Raw genomic sequence first — 13,168 nt, forward strand, 5'->3', positions numbered from 1 at the left:
CTGATGCTTTTTTTCACCTGCGACTGCTGACTCGGCACAACCGGCATGAGTTGTTCACATGCGCCCGGCTCGCCCTTCCATTGGACGCTTTTGCTTTGAAAGCCGGCGGTGGACGCGTTTGCTTTTTTTAACGGCCGAAGACTTTTTGCTACGCAACAGTTTGAAACAAAGGACAAAAAAACGGACAGAACAAAAAGAACAGCTGCAGTTCACGAGCGCTAATAACCCGGAACCGCCCGTTATGGATTTTGAACACGAGTTGCTGCCCCCCCCCCACAGCAGGTGGCGACTTTGGCACAGATATGATTTCATGCTATTTATTTCCCCTCGGCGTGTGGGAGGGCGGCTACCTGCTAATGAGAAGGAGGAAGCTCAGATTACCCACAGCGTGAGGCCGCAAAGGCCGCAGGGGGTAGAGTGACAAGAATTCCAACTCAATGCCGCCAAACCTGCCTTAAATCAAGCGCCCAAAAGAAAAACAACAATTAGCGTGAGCAGATTAGCGGCCAGTGAGGCCAAGAATGCGACTGGTCTCTAGCTAGCTAGGCTAGCTGGTTAGCTAGGCTAGCTGGTTAGCTGTGTGGCAGACATCGCATTCCAAAACAACACCTTCCCGTTCCAGTTAATCTCCGAGTGCTCTCTTTGTTTTAGTTCGTTCACCTCGCCGCTTTCATCCCTATGAACATTTTGTCGTTTCGTTCCTAAAGACCAAAAATGTGAGAATGCTTTGTTGTCATTGATGTCATGACTCGTTCAATTTCTATGGCATTATTTTGTACATGTTCTTTTTTCACAATGTGAAATCCATGGCTGAATAAACATGAGTTTTTTCCTCTTGGCTGTATAAAAATCGTACGTGTGTCTTTGCATACGCGAGTGAAAACTTCAGTGGAGGCAGTTTTCGACAGAGAAATCTGTCGCTGGTTTTACTTTGCGCGCGAGTAGAGCCGCATACTTTCCCTTTCTCTCCCGAGTCACCTTGGCAACCATTATCTGCAAACTGTGGGGGCTGGACGAGAACATGAAATCTTAAAAAGCACCCCTTCTTCCTCTCACTTCCCTCCTTCCTCACACTTCTCAGCATTTCTTTTTAAAATAGCTATGTCGCAAAAAAAAAAAAAAAGAAATCATCTAATCGTCTCTTCCTGGCTTGTTTACATTCCTCTTTGTGACACGGGTTTGAGAAACACCAGTTTGACTGGATCCTGACCCTCGCGAACCCACAAAAGGTCGCCGGGGTAGCCGAGCCACTAAAGAAATAAACAATCTCAGTGGTGAGATGTTGCAAGGAGCCACTAAAATGATCTTTTCTCCGGCGTGTGTGTGGCCTGCTAACAAAGGCTGACATTTAAAGTGAAATGTGGGGACGCTGTGTGTGGGTGGGAGCCCCACTTTTCAAACAACCCCCCCCCCCCTCGCGCCAAGTCCAGAGCCGTCACATTAATCACGACAGGAAGTTGAATTTCCTGTCCGGCAGGAAACTGGACTTATTCCCACACACAGAGGCCACACCAGTGCTCTCCAACACGTGATGATCTTTTTTTTTTTCTTCTGTGAACAAGTTAGCTTTTAAAGAGACTTGGCCCAAAAGCGCCTAAAATGATTACTTCAAACCACAATGGCAGACTTCCTGCAGGGGCTTGTTAAGGATTTTTTTTGTGGGTCTACTCAAGAGCAAATTACCATGTTGCTCAAGGATTGGATTTACATTCCAAAAAAGTCTGGGGACATGTTTGTTGGCTTTTGCAAAGAAATGGCTAAAATGACCTTCAAATGGCTGCTTCCAAATAAGATGGACTTTTTTTTGTGGGTCTGCTCATGAAAGATAAATCGACCAAATTTTCAAAAATTCAAAGTTAATGAACTTAAAATGGCTGCTTCCAAACAAGATGGAAATTTTTTGGCGACATGTCTAACTTTTTTTTGTGGGTCTGCTCATGAAAGATAAATCTACCAAATTTTCAAAAAATTCAAAGTTGGCTTTTGAAAAGAAATGGCCAGAATGAACTTAAAATGGCTGCTTCCAAACAAGATGGAAATTTTTTTGGTGACCTGTCTGATTTATTTTTGTGGGTCTGTTCATGAAAGATGAATCTGCCAAATTGCATGGGCCGAAAGTAAACTGGCTTGGGGGTTGAATTTGGTAGCAATTGGGAGAATTCCTTGGGAGGAATCTGTTCAAATTGGTTTATCTCTATCCAGTCTCTATCGATGGTCTTGTCTGAAAGTTATTATGTTTGCGAAGAGAGACTTTTTCATCCAAGCGATGCCCGCCGGCGGGAATGCTGCCAAACTGCACGCAGATGTAATCTCTAAAACAAGCAAGCTGCTCAACGGAAAACATAGTACATGCATTTGCTACAAATATTTGTCAGGCAAATAAGAGAACCAAAGTGACAGCGACACTGAAACCATTTTTTACAAAAATGTTAAGGTGTAAAAACGATTTTTGGGGACTCCGTTTTACTTCTTATGTCGGCAGCATACAAGTAGAAAACATCTGCTCCGCGTCCGAGCAAAATTTGACGAGTCCGTGGGGGGTCGCTAACATGTAATTAAGTTCCACTGACTTCTCATCACACTCTGGCGGCTTCCAGAAGTTTTTGCGGCGCATCGGCGAGCCAGCGTTTAAGTGCTTGTGGCCAACTGAGTGTGCGTCTGCGGCCGTTTGGATGTGTGCGTGTGTGGACCACACACACTCGGGCGCTGGTCGGCGACGTTTCATCGGGCTTTACGTTCGCCGACACCCCGATGGGGACCACATGTGTCATTTTGAGCGAGTTATGCCCCGAAAAGTTGAAGGGGGTTCCCCGCTGTCAGGGGGCCCCATGATGTAATACTTTTTTTCTTGAAAGGTACAACGTAGCGACCAACAGGGTACGCTCAAATCCCATCCAGCTGTCAGACATGTGCTAATTACAAAGCTTCCTGGTAGGCCCCCGCACCTATATGCACCCCCTCCCCTACCCATCATCAAGTCACCTTACGTCAGCACAAAAGTATCCGATGCGCTTTCTGCCTCAAAAGTTGAGCGCTTTATCCTTGGAATTAGACTGCTTGTTTTTTTTTTCTTAGTACATATTAGGAAAAAGAATTTAAAAGTATTGTTTTCCTTGGAATTTGAATTTTTTTTCCTAAAAAATATACAACAAAATATACTAAAAAATAGAACCCTGTTTCTCAATTAAAAAATAAAAAATAAATATATATATAAATAAAATATATATATAAATTATATATACATACATATACTATTTTTCACAAAATTATGCTAAATTAATTTCCTTCATTTTCAAAAGCATTCCATTTTCATAAATCTACATTATTCATGAAAATATGCAAAAATATTCACTTGAAAATAAATAAACCCCAAAACGTCAAGCCCGGTCCCAGCGCCACGTACCTGCTAAGCATCACGGCAGGCGGTGGTCGATAACGTGGCGTCGTCCGTCGCAGATGTGTTTCCATTCCAGCAATTTTGTCGTCGCCTCAAGTTGTTTGCACGCATGACCTTTCATCTGACAGCCGAGGTTGGGCCGCAGCTGAGTCATGACAACATCCATCCTGGAAAGGAAAAAAAAAAAAACATCTCAGGGAAGATAAGAAGCTAGCTAAGGACGAGGCAACCCGTCCGGAGTCGGGATTTGAAATGGCAACAGCGATCCCTCCCAGGGTGTGTTAGAATATCAAATAGTCAGCAAATACTTTTTTTTTTTTAACAGATTTTAAAGAAGCATTTTAAAGAGGCACATGATGGAAGGGCATAAAACAATGTTTGGACAGTAAAGGTCAGAGCTGACACACGAACCGTTGTCATCTCATCTCTTTGAAAAGTTCAACCCAAGACTGAAAGAAGACAAAGCCAGCATTCATGATGCTTCTTTCTTTAATTACCAGGGCACAATTTCATGGATTGTTTTGGTTTCTCACATGAAAGGAGGATGAAGAAAACCAGAAAAAAAAAAACCAAATACTGTGGCAATTTTCTCTAGTTTGAAGATAAATCAAAAGTGCATTTTTTCTGGTCAAATACACCTAAAAAAAACCAAAACACTCAAATTGCAAGGCGAGTAGCACCCATGAAACGATCCCCCGCTCAGCCATTTCAAAAGGAACCTCAGCAAGGTTACGAGGCAGGCCAACCCCGCTAAACGTTTATTAGGTGCAGCTCGCAAAGCCGATAAGCGCGCCGTCGCCCGCCGGCCGGCCTTCAAAGTCGCCCCCGAGCGCCTAATAAGTGAACACTAACGACCCCGAACAGCCGCATGAAAACGCTGGCGCGCATCCAAAAGGGGCCGAGGCCGTGCTGGGAGTCGTGCGGCCGACATTAAAACTAGAAAGTAGCCGCCGAACTAATAAGAAAACTCGCTCGTAAAGATCAGGGACGGCAAAGTTCAAGGCGAAATATATTTAGATGGAACATACAATGTCATATACACGTAAAAATAAAAGCAAATTCAGCATCAGAGTGTACTTTTTGAATTTGCTTCAAGACTTCTTTCATTGTCCCCTTCGCCCTTATTGCAAAATATTGCGCCTCCCTTATTGGTCCCCGGCAGCATGAGGCAAATGACCCAAAACCTCCACCCACTGGATTAGCCGCAGACTGTTTACGACTTTCATATATCTTTGAAAAATGCTCGGACAGTAATTATAATTGGCCTGGCTCGGCTGCTCCTCAATCCTCACACGTTGTCATTTTTAATCTCTGATAATCCTCCTTTGTGTCTCCAGAAATGAGTCGCTGGCTCAATCTAGGTCAATCCATGCAGGACACTCCTGTGTGTGTGTGTGTGTGTGTGTGTGTGTGTGTGTGTGTGTGTGTGTGCGACATTGGAGGAGGAGCAGTGGCTGCTGCATTGGCCAAACATCTTTAATGGTCCCTTTAATTGGAGATTAGCAAACAGATAAAAGCGCGTCTATGCTCAGAGGTCCTAAAATACGCCTGCAAATGTGTTTACACTGGAAAAAAAAAAAATAAAGATCAATTTGAGAGAACATTGAGGAAAGGATCTTTTTTTTTTTTTATTTTCAATTACCACCTGTTTATTTTCAAAGCATGAAAAAAAAAAAGCTTTAGCTTTAAATGAAGATATTCTCCAAGGTGTATTAAAGTTCACACGGGGGGAATAAAGTTAGTTGGGAAAAGTCAGAATTGCAAGAAAAAAGTTGTAATATGGGCTAAAATAAAAAATATCTGTGGAAGAGTGAGATTAATCACAATTAATTGCTCGTCCATGTTGGCACTGCCGCACTTGACCTCCAACCCTCTCCAAAAAACCTACGTTCCCACCGTGGGAAGGAGCCTATTTGCCATGCAAGCGAAGACGCCTCGCCTCGTGTGCCCCCGAGCCAACACGATTCCCGTAATGAGATTTCCAGCGCATTTCCCTGAGCGCTACGTGTGCGCCCGCTCACAATTGCAAAAGCAATGCGGCAGCTCCCCGAGAAATACGAAAAAGTTGGAGCGCCCATAAGTTGAAGTCGTTAGCTTTGTGAACAAGCCTCTCGCTCTCCCAGTGGTGGCAACTCAGGACGAACAAATTCTTTCTTACTGCACTGAGGAAGAAACAAGTGGGAATTTAAAAAAAGAAAAAGAATATGATGACATATTACCACTGTGTGTTGACTACCAGATTAAAGAAAAAGCCCGCCAGACTGCATAAGGAGGCATATACTTCTACTCAAGTACAGGGTGTGAGCACTTTTGCAACCTCTGAGCATCAACAAGAAGCAGTTTGCATTTGCAATCAATCTCTTTGCAGGATGAGTCATCCCATCCTCCCGTTACGGGACAACGTGACTCACGGGGGGCTTTGTGGGCGACATCATTGTCATTCGTGGAACGTTGAATAAAGAGAGACGCAAATATAAAAAAAAAAAAGTCCCAGTCGAGACAGATGAATAAATGGAAGTAATGACGAGTGCGCCAAAGGCTCATCTGTCAACCCGATGGCGACAAACAATGGGAATTCGATAATGCCGGGAAAATGAGATTTAGCGAAAGAAGAAGGGGATATTATTCATCCCAAATCCAGATAAATTTGCCTTCACTTGTAATCATCCAAGTTCATTTTGGAGAATGCCCCCATTTCTTCACTTCTTGCTCCAGCATTCCTGGCTTTGGCTTTTGTCCACGTCCACAAAGGGATGGAATGCGGCCAGGGTCGGCGGCCAGGGTCGGCCGGCACACACACACACCAGCGCCGCCCTTTTGTTCCTTCATTAGCTTGCGTTTGCCCCGCGGCCCCGCCCCTCGGCTAAAAGGCCCGTCGGAAAGTTTGAATTATTCACCGTTACCGGAGGAGTGCTGACGCCGCTCGCTGCAGTTAATATTTCATCGCTTGACCTCTGATGTTTGTTCAAATGCCGCCTGTCCGCTGACCTTTACCGCGCAGGCTCGACATCAGGAAAACCTTACGGCGCAACAAACAAAAAGGTCACAAGAGGTATTCGTAAGGAAATAATGTTGGGCTCAATTCTCTCACAAAAGGATCTGGACCTTGGATTGGAATTGGGGCGTTAGATCACCAAATGATTCCCGAGCGCGGCACCGCTACTACTCCCCTCTCCCCCAGGGGATGGATCCAAATCACACGGGGATGGGTTCAATGCAGAGGACAAATTTCACCACACCCACATGTGTGTGTGTGACGATCATTGGGACTAACTTTTTTAACTTAAGCAACTCGGCAAATAAATCCGTATGTGTCACAGCGCCCCCTGGTGGCCAAGACGAGCATGCCAGAAGGAGCAGCACAATGCAAAAACCTTTAAAGACAAAAGGTTTTTTAAAAGGACGATCAAAAGTGAAGTGCTGTGAATACAATAGAAAGCAAGGTATGACTGAAAGTTTTGTCAGCCGGGCGGACTTGAAAGGTATTAGCTAATCGGCGAGGATTCCGATGTGTGCAAAATACAGGTGTGAAAGCGGCACGGAATGTGCGCGGCACCTGAGAAGAAGAAGAAGAGGAATGTTTGATGGATGTCGCAAGGGCCACAACAAAGAAGATCCACAGCTGGGATTTTTTTTTGTGTGTGTGTGTGAGTTTAAAAAAAAATTCATAAATATATCAAATGTCATATTATTTATAGATACATTGAGTTTCCATTTAATGTTTAAATATTTTCATTTGTAAATATTTTTAGTTAATTTATTTCATGATGTAGCTAAGTATTTTTACATTTATTACTTGCATTCATATTGACCCATTTTGTAAATCAGAATTTGCATTCCAAAATATCTATTTGGATCATTTTGTAATTATATTTTGTATTTTTTCCCTCATTCTAATTTAGCTAGATTTTTGTATGTTATATTATACGTTTTAGATTTAAATTGATATTTTATTTTCAATGTATTTGTATTTTGCATTCACAGTGCAGGAGTTCCCACGTCGGAAACTTCGAAAGGCAGCTCAGGCATTCTGTGAGCTGCTGTGCTGGGAATTTTGATTTCACTTGTTCTTCACACCTCTCGCCAACATTCCTTTGTTGAGTGACAACGAGGAAGAAGAAGCAGAAAAGAGCGGCGGCTTTTTTTCCCAGCGTATCTGCCAATAATAATTTCTCATGCCAACGTTGCGATCAAAGTTTTCAAAGCTTTACTTTTGACTCCCACGGGACAAGTTTGCGAAAAAAAAGAATCATTCTCAAAATGAAAAGAAGTTCAAATAGAAATAAAAAAAAACTACAATGCAATATTCCACAATATATATATAATATTCGACAATAAAGAGCATCCAGAACTGAGGAGGGAAGATATTTTCTTTAACAAGCGGCAAAAGTGGAGCGACAACAAGGACTTCAAACAAGCTGAGTGGACGATTCATCAAGTAACAAGCGAGCGGCGAGGATGAGCTGCTGCATCGCTCACTCGAGGCAGTCCATAAAAAAAAAAAGAAAAAAAATCGATTGAAAACGTCCGGGAGACTGACCATCATAAGGTGGTGGCTGGTTCCTTTATTTTTGTTTCTTTTTAGGGCACCTGGGTTGCCATGGTAACAAAAGTGGTCACAAGGTGTTGAAAGGTAAACAAATCGGTGGGTCAGTGAAGGGCGATGGATTTTTTTTAGACGCCCGGGGATCTTCACTTCCTGTTTTCAAACGGTGAGCGTGTTAGTCCACTGTTGCCATGGCGACCCCCTCCATCACTTTACGCGTCACTGCGGGGTGCGATTCGATTTGTTTTGGACTTTTATTCAAAATTGCCGTTTAGCTGACGACAGCGGGATCGCTCACCGAAGAAACGCCGTGGTGCTTCGAAGCTCCCACACGCGTGTCCCCTGACCGCACTTGTTGCCGTGAGTCACGATGACTCATGAGTGCGGCTGGAAGATGAGGATGAGGATGATGATGAGCGTGGAGCCATTCTGCTCTCCAGACAAAGGAATAAGTGATGACTGATGATTGTTTCTGCAGAACCATTATTAGTTCTTTTAAAATTGACAAAACTGGGGCAAATTTAGTTTTGGGGTGAATGGGAGGCTGGTTTTAGACCAACCAACCAGTCTACCAACCAAGTAAACACCCAATCAACCAACAACTAACAGTTGAGAAACAAAGCGGGCTGCCAATCAAACAAGGAGGTAACTCATTTGGCAAAAACAACCAAGTCACAAAGTAAGTGGGTAAGTGATCAGAAGTTGTGTCCTGGTTTGTTCCACGCCTAGAGGAGGTCGCACTTGTCGTCGATGTGGCTGTGTTGCAATCCAAAGCAAATATTTCATGACGCTTTCCCTTTGTTGGCGTCAAGTCGCTGGCGGGCTTTTTTTTTTCCTTTCATTTTTTTTTTTCTTGCCTCCCGCTGTGCTGCTTTTTGCTCCCTCCTTGCCCGCGCCTGCTTTAATTCATACAGGTTGATGTCGAGCGTGCCAAGCGGATCCCCGCAGGCGTCAAATTATGAGCAGGGAGGAGAGAGAGCCCGGGAGGAGGTCATTACCGCCGAGTCGACAAACATGGAAAAGCCTCCGCCAAGGGAGGAGAGCAACAAGAAAAACGGCGGGGACATTTCAGTCTTCTTTTCTGGCCATGATTGTTATTAACTATCATCATCATCATCATCATTATTACTATTATTATTATTATTATGAGAGTCAAGCAGGTTTCACGCTATTTTCTCTCTTAAAGATTTAGAATGTGACACATTGGCAATATAATTTTTTCCATTGCATTTTTTTCAATATTTGCATTCATTTATTTATTTTTTTTCTAAATTGAATCTTTATTTATTTATTTTTTTAAAGACCTCCTTTCATTTCTCTCCTGCACCAACAAGACCGTAGGTGAGCAATTACGAAATCTTGCATGGAGCGCTCTGCCAGTTCCTTCCTGTCATGTTGATGCAAAACGCATTTGGCTGGGAAGATTCGGGACGAGGTGTCAAAAGCGACACGTCGTCAACATCCCTGCCGTGTGCCATGTTCTTGTTGCCTGAGGTGTCGACAAGGTAGCTAAAAGGAACCAAACCCCCAAGAATCCTCAACATGGAGCGCCATCCAATGCTATTCATCCTTTGTGTTGTTTGTAGTTCAAAAAAAACCCCAACAACAACAAAACAGCCAGATCAACGAGATCGCGAGCTCCCAAGCTTTGGGAATTCGGAGCCCAGGTGTGACATTTGTGAAGGCGGTGAAGGAAGCGGCACCCACCGGCGATTCCCGTCAACGAGAGTTGACGTTGCTTGGCAGCCGCTCGCCAAAGTCAACTACGAGGTCACGTTTGCCGTCTCGCGCTCAACGCAACAAACATCCAAAACAGGAATAAAAACAAAATCGGAACGCAATGTCAGCAACTTTCTGTAACTTGCCAGGAGAGAAGAAAGTCTGACAAACAGCAACGTCGTTGGAAAATATAAAAACGGTCTAAAAATGGTCCTCCTGTGGTTGGAAGCGTCACCAGCGAGTATATTGCCAGTCTTTGCAATCCCACCCAGGAGAAATCTATAGTCGGCACTATGTGCTGGATATTGTTGTGGCTGGCCATAAAAGCCTTATTACAGCCGTTCTTCACATTTATTTGGTCGCAGGCGTCATCACACTCAGCAAAATAACACTTTCCACTCTCTGCTTTGGCCAACTTTGACGTAAAATCGGAAGACTTGCATCTTTAGCTGCTAACGTGATTATTTTCGCATGATCGCGCCTTTATCCACTAAACACGACTCTATTCCCAAAAAACAAGATGAGCTTTTTTGTCCCAGAAAGTTTCGCACATTGATGGCGAACTTACAATGATTATAAAGAGTCTACACACCCCTCTCAAAAGCCATTTTCTGTGAGACCGCCATAAGTTACTTCAAAAACTTTCCCACTACTGTGAAGAGCCGTACAATTCAATTGATGGGGGGGGGTCCCAAAAGAAGTAGGTTGCAAAAGTGTACACACCCGCTTACATCGGGGGATGGCTTCATAATTATCCAATCACAGTCAAACTCCTGCTAAGTGCGAGTGTGCCTATTCTTGTCATCATTTAAACTTTTTAACAACTGTATACACTTATGAATGATTCACTGACATTTTTTGCAGACCCCCGAGCTACAGCTATCGAACCCTTGCAGTAGGTCTAATGATCTACTGCATTCGCTTTGCAACTTCCAGAAGATGGAAACAAATCAGAGGTGAAAGCTGGTAAGAGTGGGCCGTGGCGCCGTAAAATGGCGGCCCGCCGGAGCAGAGTCTTCAAAATTGATGAGGTGATGAGATGAGATTCGCTCGGGGGCCTCCGGAGTAAGAAGCCGTTGCGGCAATTTGAAGTTTAACAGCGACAGAGGGGATAAACATGATGGATGGCGAGCTGGGTCACTATTTTCGTTGGGGTACAGTAATCCTCCGCATACTTGCAGTCTGGTATAGTGCTTTGACGCCATCTGGCTTTCAAGTAACTATGTCGAAGTGAGCTTCAGAGCTCCACTTCAAGCTCATCCACCATCTTGTGACTTCACGTCACATGGGGACAGGAAGTGGTTAGTATGTGCACTCTACCTGTCGCCGTTGGCAACGACCCGTCGAGCGTACATGCCGCTGGGCTCAAAACGTCTCCGTAGTGCTACAGAAGGGCCACTAATTTTTTGTGTGCAGTCGAAATGTAAATATATTTCTCTTTATGCATTATTTAATTTACAACTCCGATTTTAATGAGCTTTTTTTAAAATAATAAATACATTGAAATGAACTCAATTGAAAGCAATAAATATTAGATGTCATTTTACTTACCAGCACGACGCTGAGGTTCAACTCCGTTCTCGCTCCCTGTTGGCCCTGCCAACGTCCGTCTCCATGGAAACGGGCCGTCCAAGGTCAAGGGGTTAGGCACGGTGGCGGGCACCACGACGTGTCATCCCCGCCCGCTCGCGTCTCGACCGTGGAGCGCTGATCTGAGGCCGAGTCACAAACGAGGAGGAAATACAAGATGAGTAAGTCGAATGAGTGCAGCACAATTTGAAGTGCACGACTATCTTGCAGCTCAAGCTGCTTGGCTTGATTTCCAGCTGCTCTCCCAATTCCTCCCGGGGATCAATAACAGGGTTTTAGGGACTTTTGCAGGTGGCCGTGTGTGTGTACAGGCCCAGGTGCGCTGTCATGGTAACAGATGGCGTGAACTATAAATTGCCGGATTGTGTCCCTGAAGGGGAGCGCGAGCATGCGTGCGCGTGTGTTGAATGATATTAAGTGTGCATTAGAGAAGTGGTGCCAATGTGAAAGATGAGATGTCAGACTCGAACCAGGAAAGCCTTTAAGACCTAAAAAGCTGCAGCATGTATGGAGCAACTTCATGTCTTGTTGCTATGGTGACCCCGACCTCCCCCATCCCTTTGCGCCCCCGAATTGAACCAACAGGTTCTACCTTTAGGACTAGCATTAGTGCAAGCTAATGTAGCATCATGCTACATCAGAGGTCACCGAACATACACGTCCGGCTCAAGAATATACGTCGGACTTGATCTCATTACTTGAAATGACGCCGCAGTCCGTCACATGACCGTACAGTTAGCCGTGTGGCATGACATCTTGCTAACGTCCCAAAAATGAATTTGGAGGCCCGATGTAACGAAATGTGCATAAATCAATATCGCCGCTTCAGCCCCCTGCCGGAGCATAGAGGAGCCATTGATTGTCACTTCCTATTTGTAGAGGCGGGGGGGCGGGTCTTTAACTGGAAGGACAGACCAGATGCCAGCCTTGAGAACATGACCTGCGTACACTCGTTTGTTGACCTTGTCGCCGTTTCTCATGTGTGCCGATAGCAAAGACAAGAGCACGTTTGATGATATCCAATTCAACCGACATGAAAACATGAAGTCGACATTCTTTGTTCACCTTTGTCATGAATAAATAAAACACATCTATAAAGACGTCACTAAGAGGTCAAGACAATTTGTACGTTTTGGAATATGTCTTTGTTCAAGCTTCTGAGGGGCTAAAAGGCCCTTGTGGTTGCCATTTATATAGAAAGGTGACAAGGGTAAAAAAAAAAAAGAAATGTGCCAGTGTTTTGGCTCCCAGCGCTCATACGAGCTTGTCACATTGACATGACTTGCAGCCAATTAGAGCAGGCCTGGGACTTCACCCCGTGACCCGTTGCCTGGGGCTCGCCAAGCTGCTGGACAACTCCAGCGTTGCCTAGCAACTAGAAAAGACCGAAACAAGTCAATGAAGCAAAGACCAAACCAGGTGAGCCTTCGCACAGTCTGCGAGAACTAAATCAAGTGTTTTGATGCGGAAAATATGCAGCTATTAGCTTAGCTGACGGGCCTCTGTAAGTTTTACTTTGTTTATTATAACTTTGTTCGCTTAAAATGATATACGCCCCCCCCCCCCCCCCAAAAAAAGTCAATTGAGTTGTTAAGGTGATAGGTCACATTAATGGTTAAAGTTAGCCCAGCGCCGGCCTAGCTTGAAGCCCCTCGGGGAACAGTGCGTCCTTTTGTCCCCCACTGCTTTTCTGACACAGAGGCAATCATTGAGGAACCTTTCAGGCCTCGGCGCTTTTAATTATTGCAGCGGGTCTTTTTATTTGCTGCACTTTAATTACCATCCATCACGTCGATGTTTATTGGCGCGCGGCGGTGGGGACAAATGGAGCCGAAATGGCGCTCATTATCGTAGCTCGTACATCAAGAGCTGTGGAAGGAGCCGCCGCGTTTGCCGGACCGTTCCGGAGCAGCTCC

General features: G+C 44.7%; 2 long non-coding RNA genes across 4 annotated transcripts in view; one reads left to right on the plus strand and one right to left on the minus strand.

Moving 5' to 3' along the window:
- The window catches only part of LOC119131109, a 36,703-nt gene that overhangs the window by 22,856 nt on the left and 679 nt on the right, over positions 1–13,168 (minus strand). The window contains exons 2-4 of one of the 3 annotated variants that reach the window (XR_005099588.1): positions 11,214–11,369; positions 3,404–3,564; positions 542–701 (exon numbers count right to left, since the gene is read on the minus strand). This is a non-coding gene — a long non-coding RNA (uncharacterized LOC119131109). Of the gene's footprint in view, positions 1–541; positions 702–3,403; positions 3,565–11,213; positions 11,375–13,168 lie in introns of those variants that run through there. The other 2 variants (XR_005099586.1, XR_005099587.1) reach the window with 2 other exon arrangements.
- LOC119131117 lies at positions 11,277–12,357 on the plus strand. Its single transcript, XR_005099597.1, has 2 exons — positions 11,277–11,413; positions 12,245–12,357. It is a non-coding gene; the product is annotated as an uncharacterized LOC119131117 (long non-coding RNA).

This window comes from Syngnathus acus, chromosome 12 (genome assembly GCF_901709675.1).
Source record: "Syngnathus acus chromosome 12, fSynAcu1.2, whole genome shotgun sequence".
NCBI lineage: Eukaryota > Metazoa > Chordata > Actinopteri > Syngnathiformes > Syngnathidae > Syngnathus > Syngnathus acus.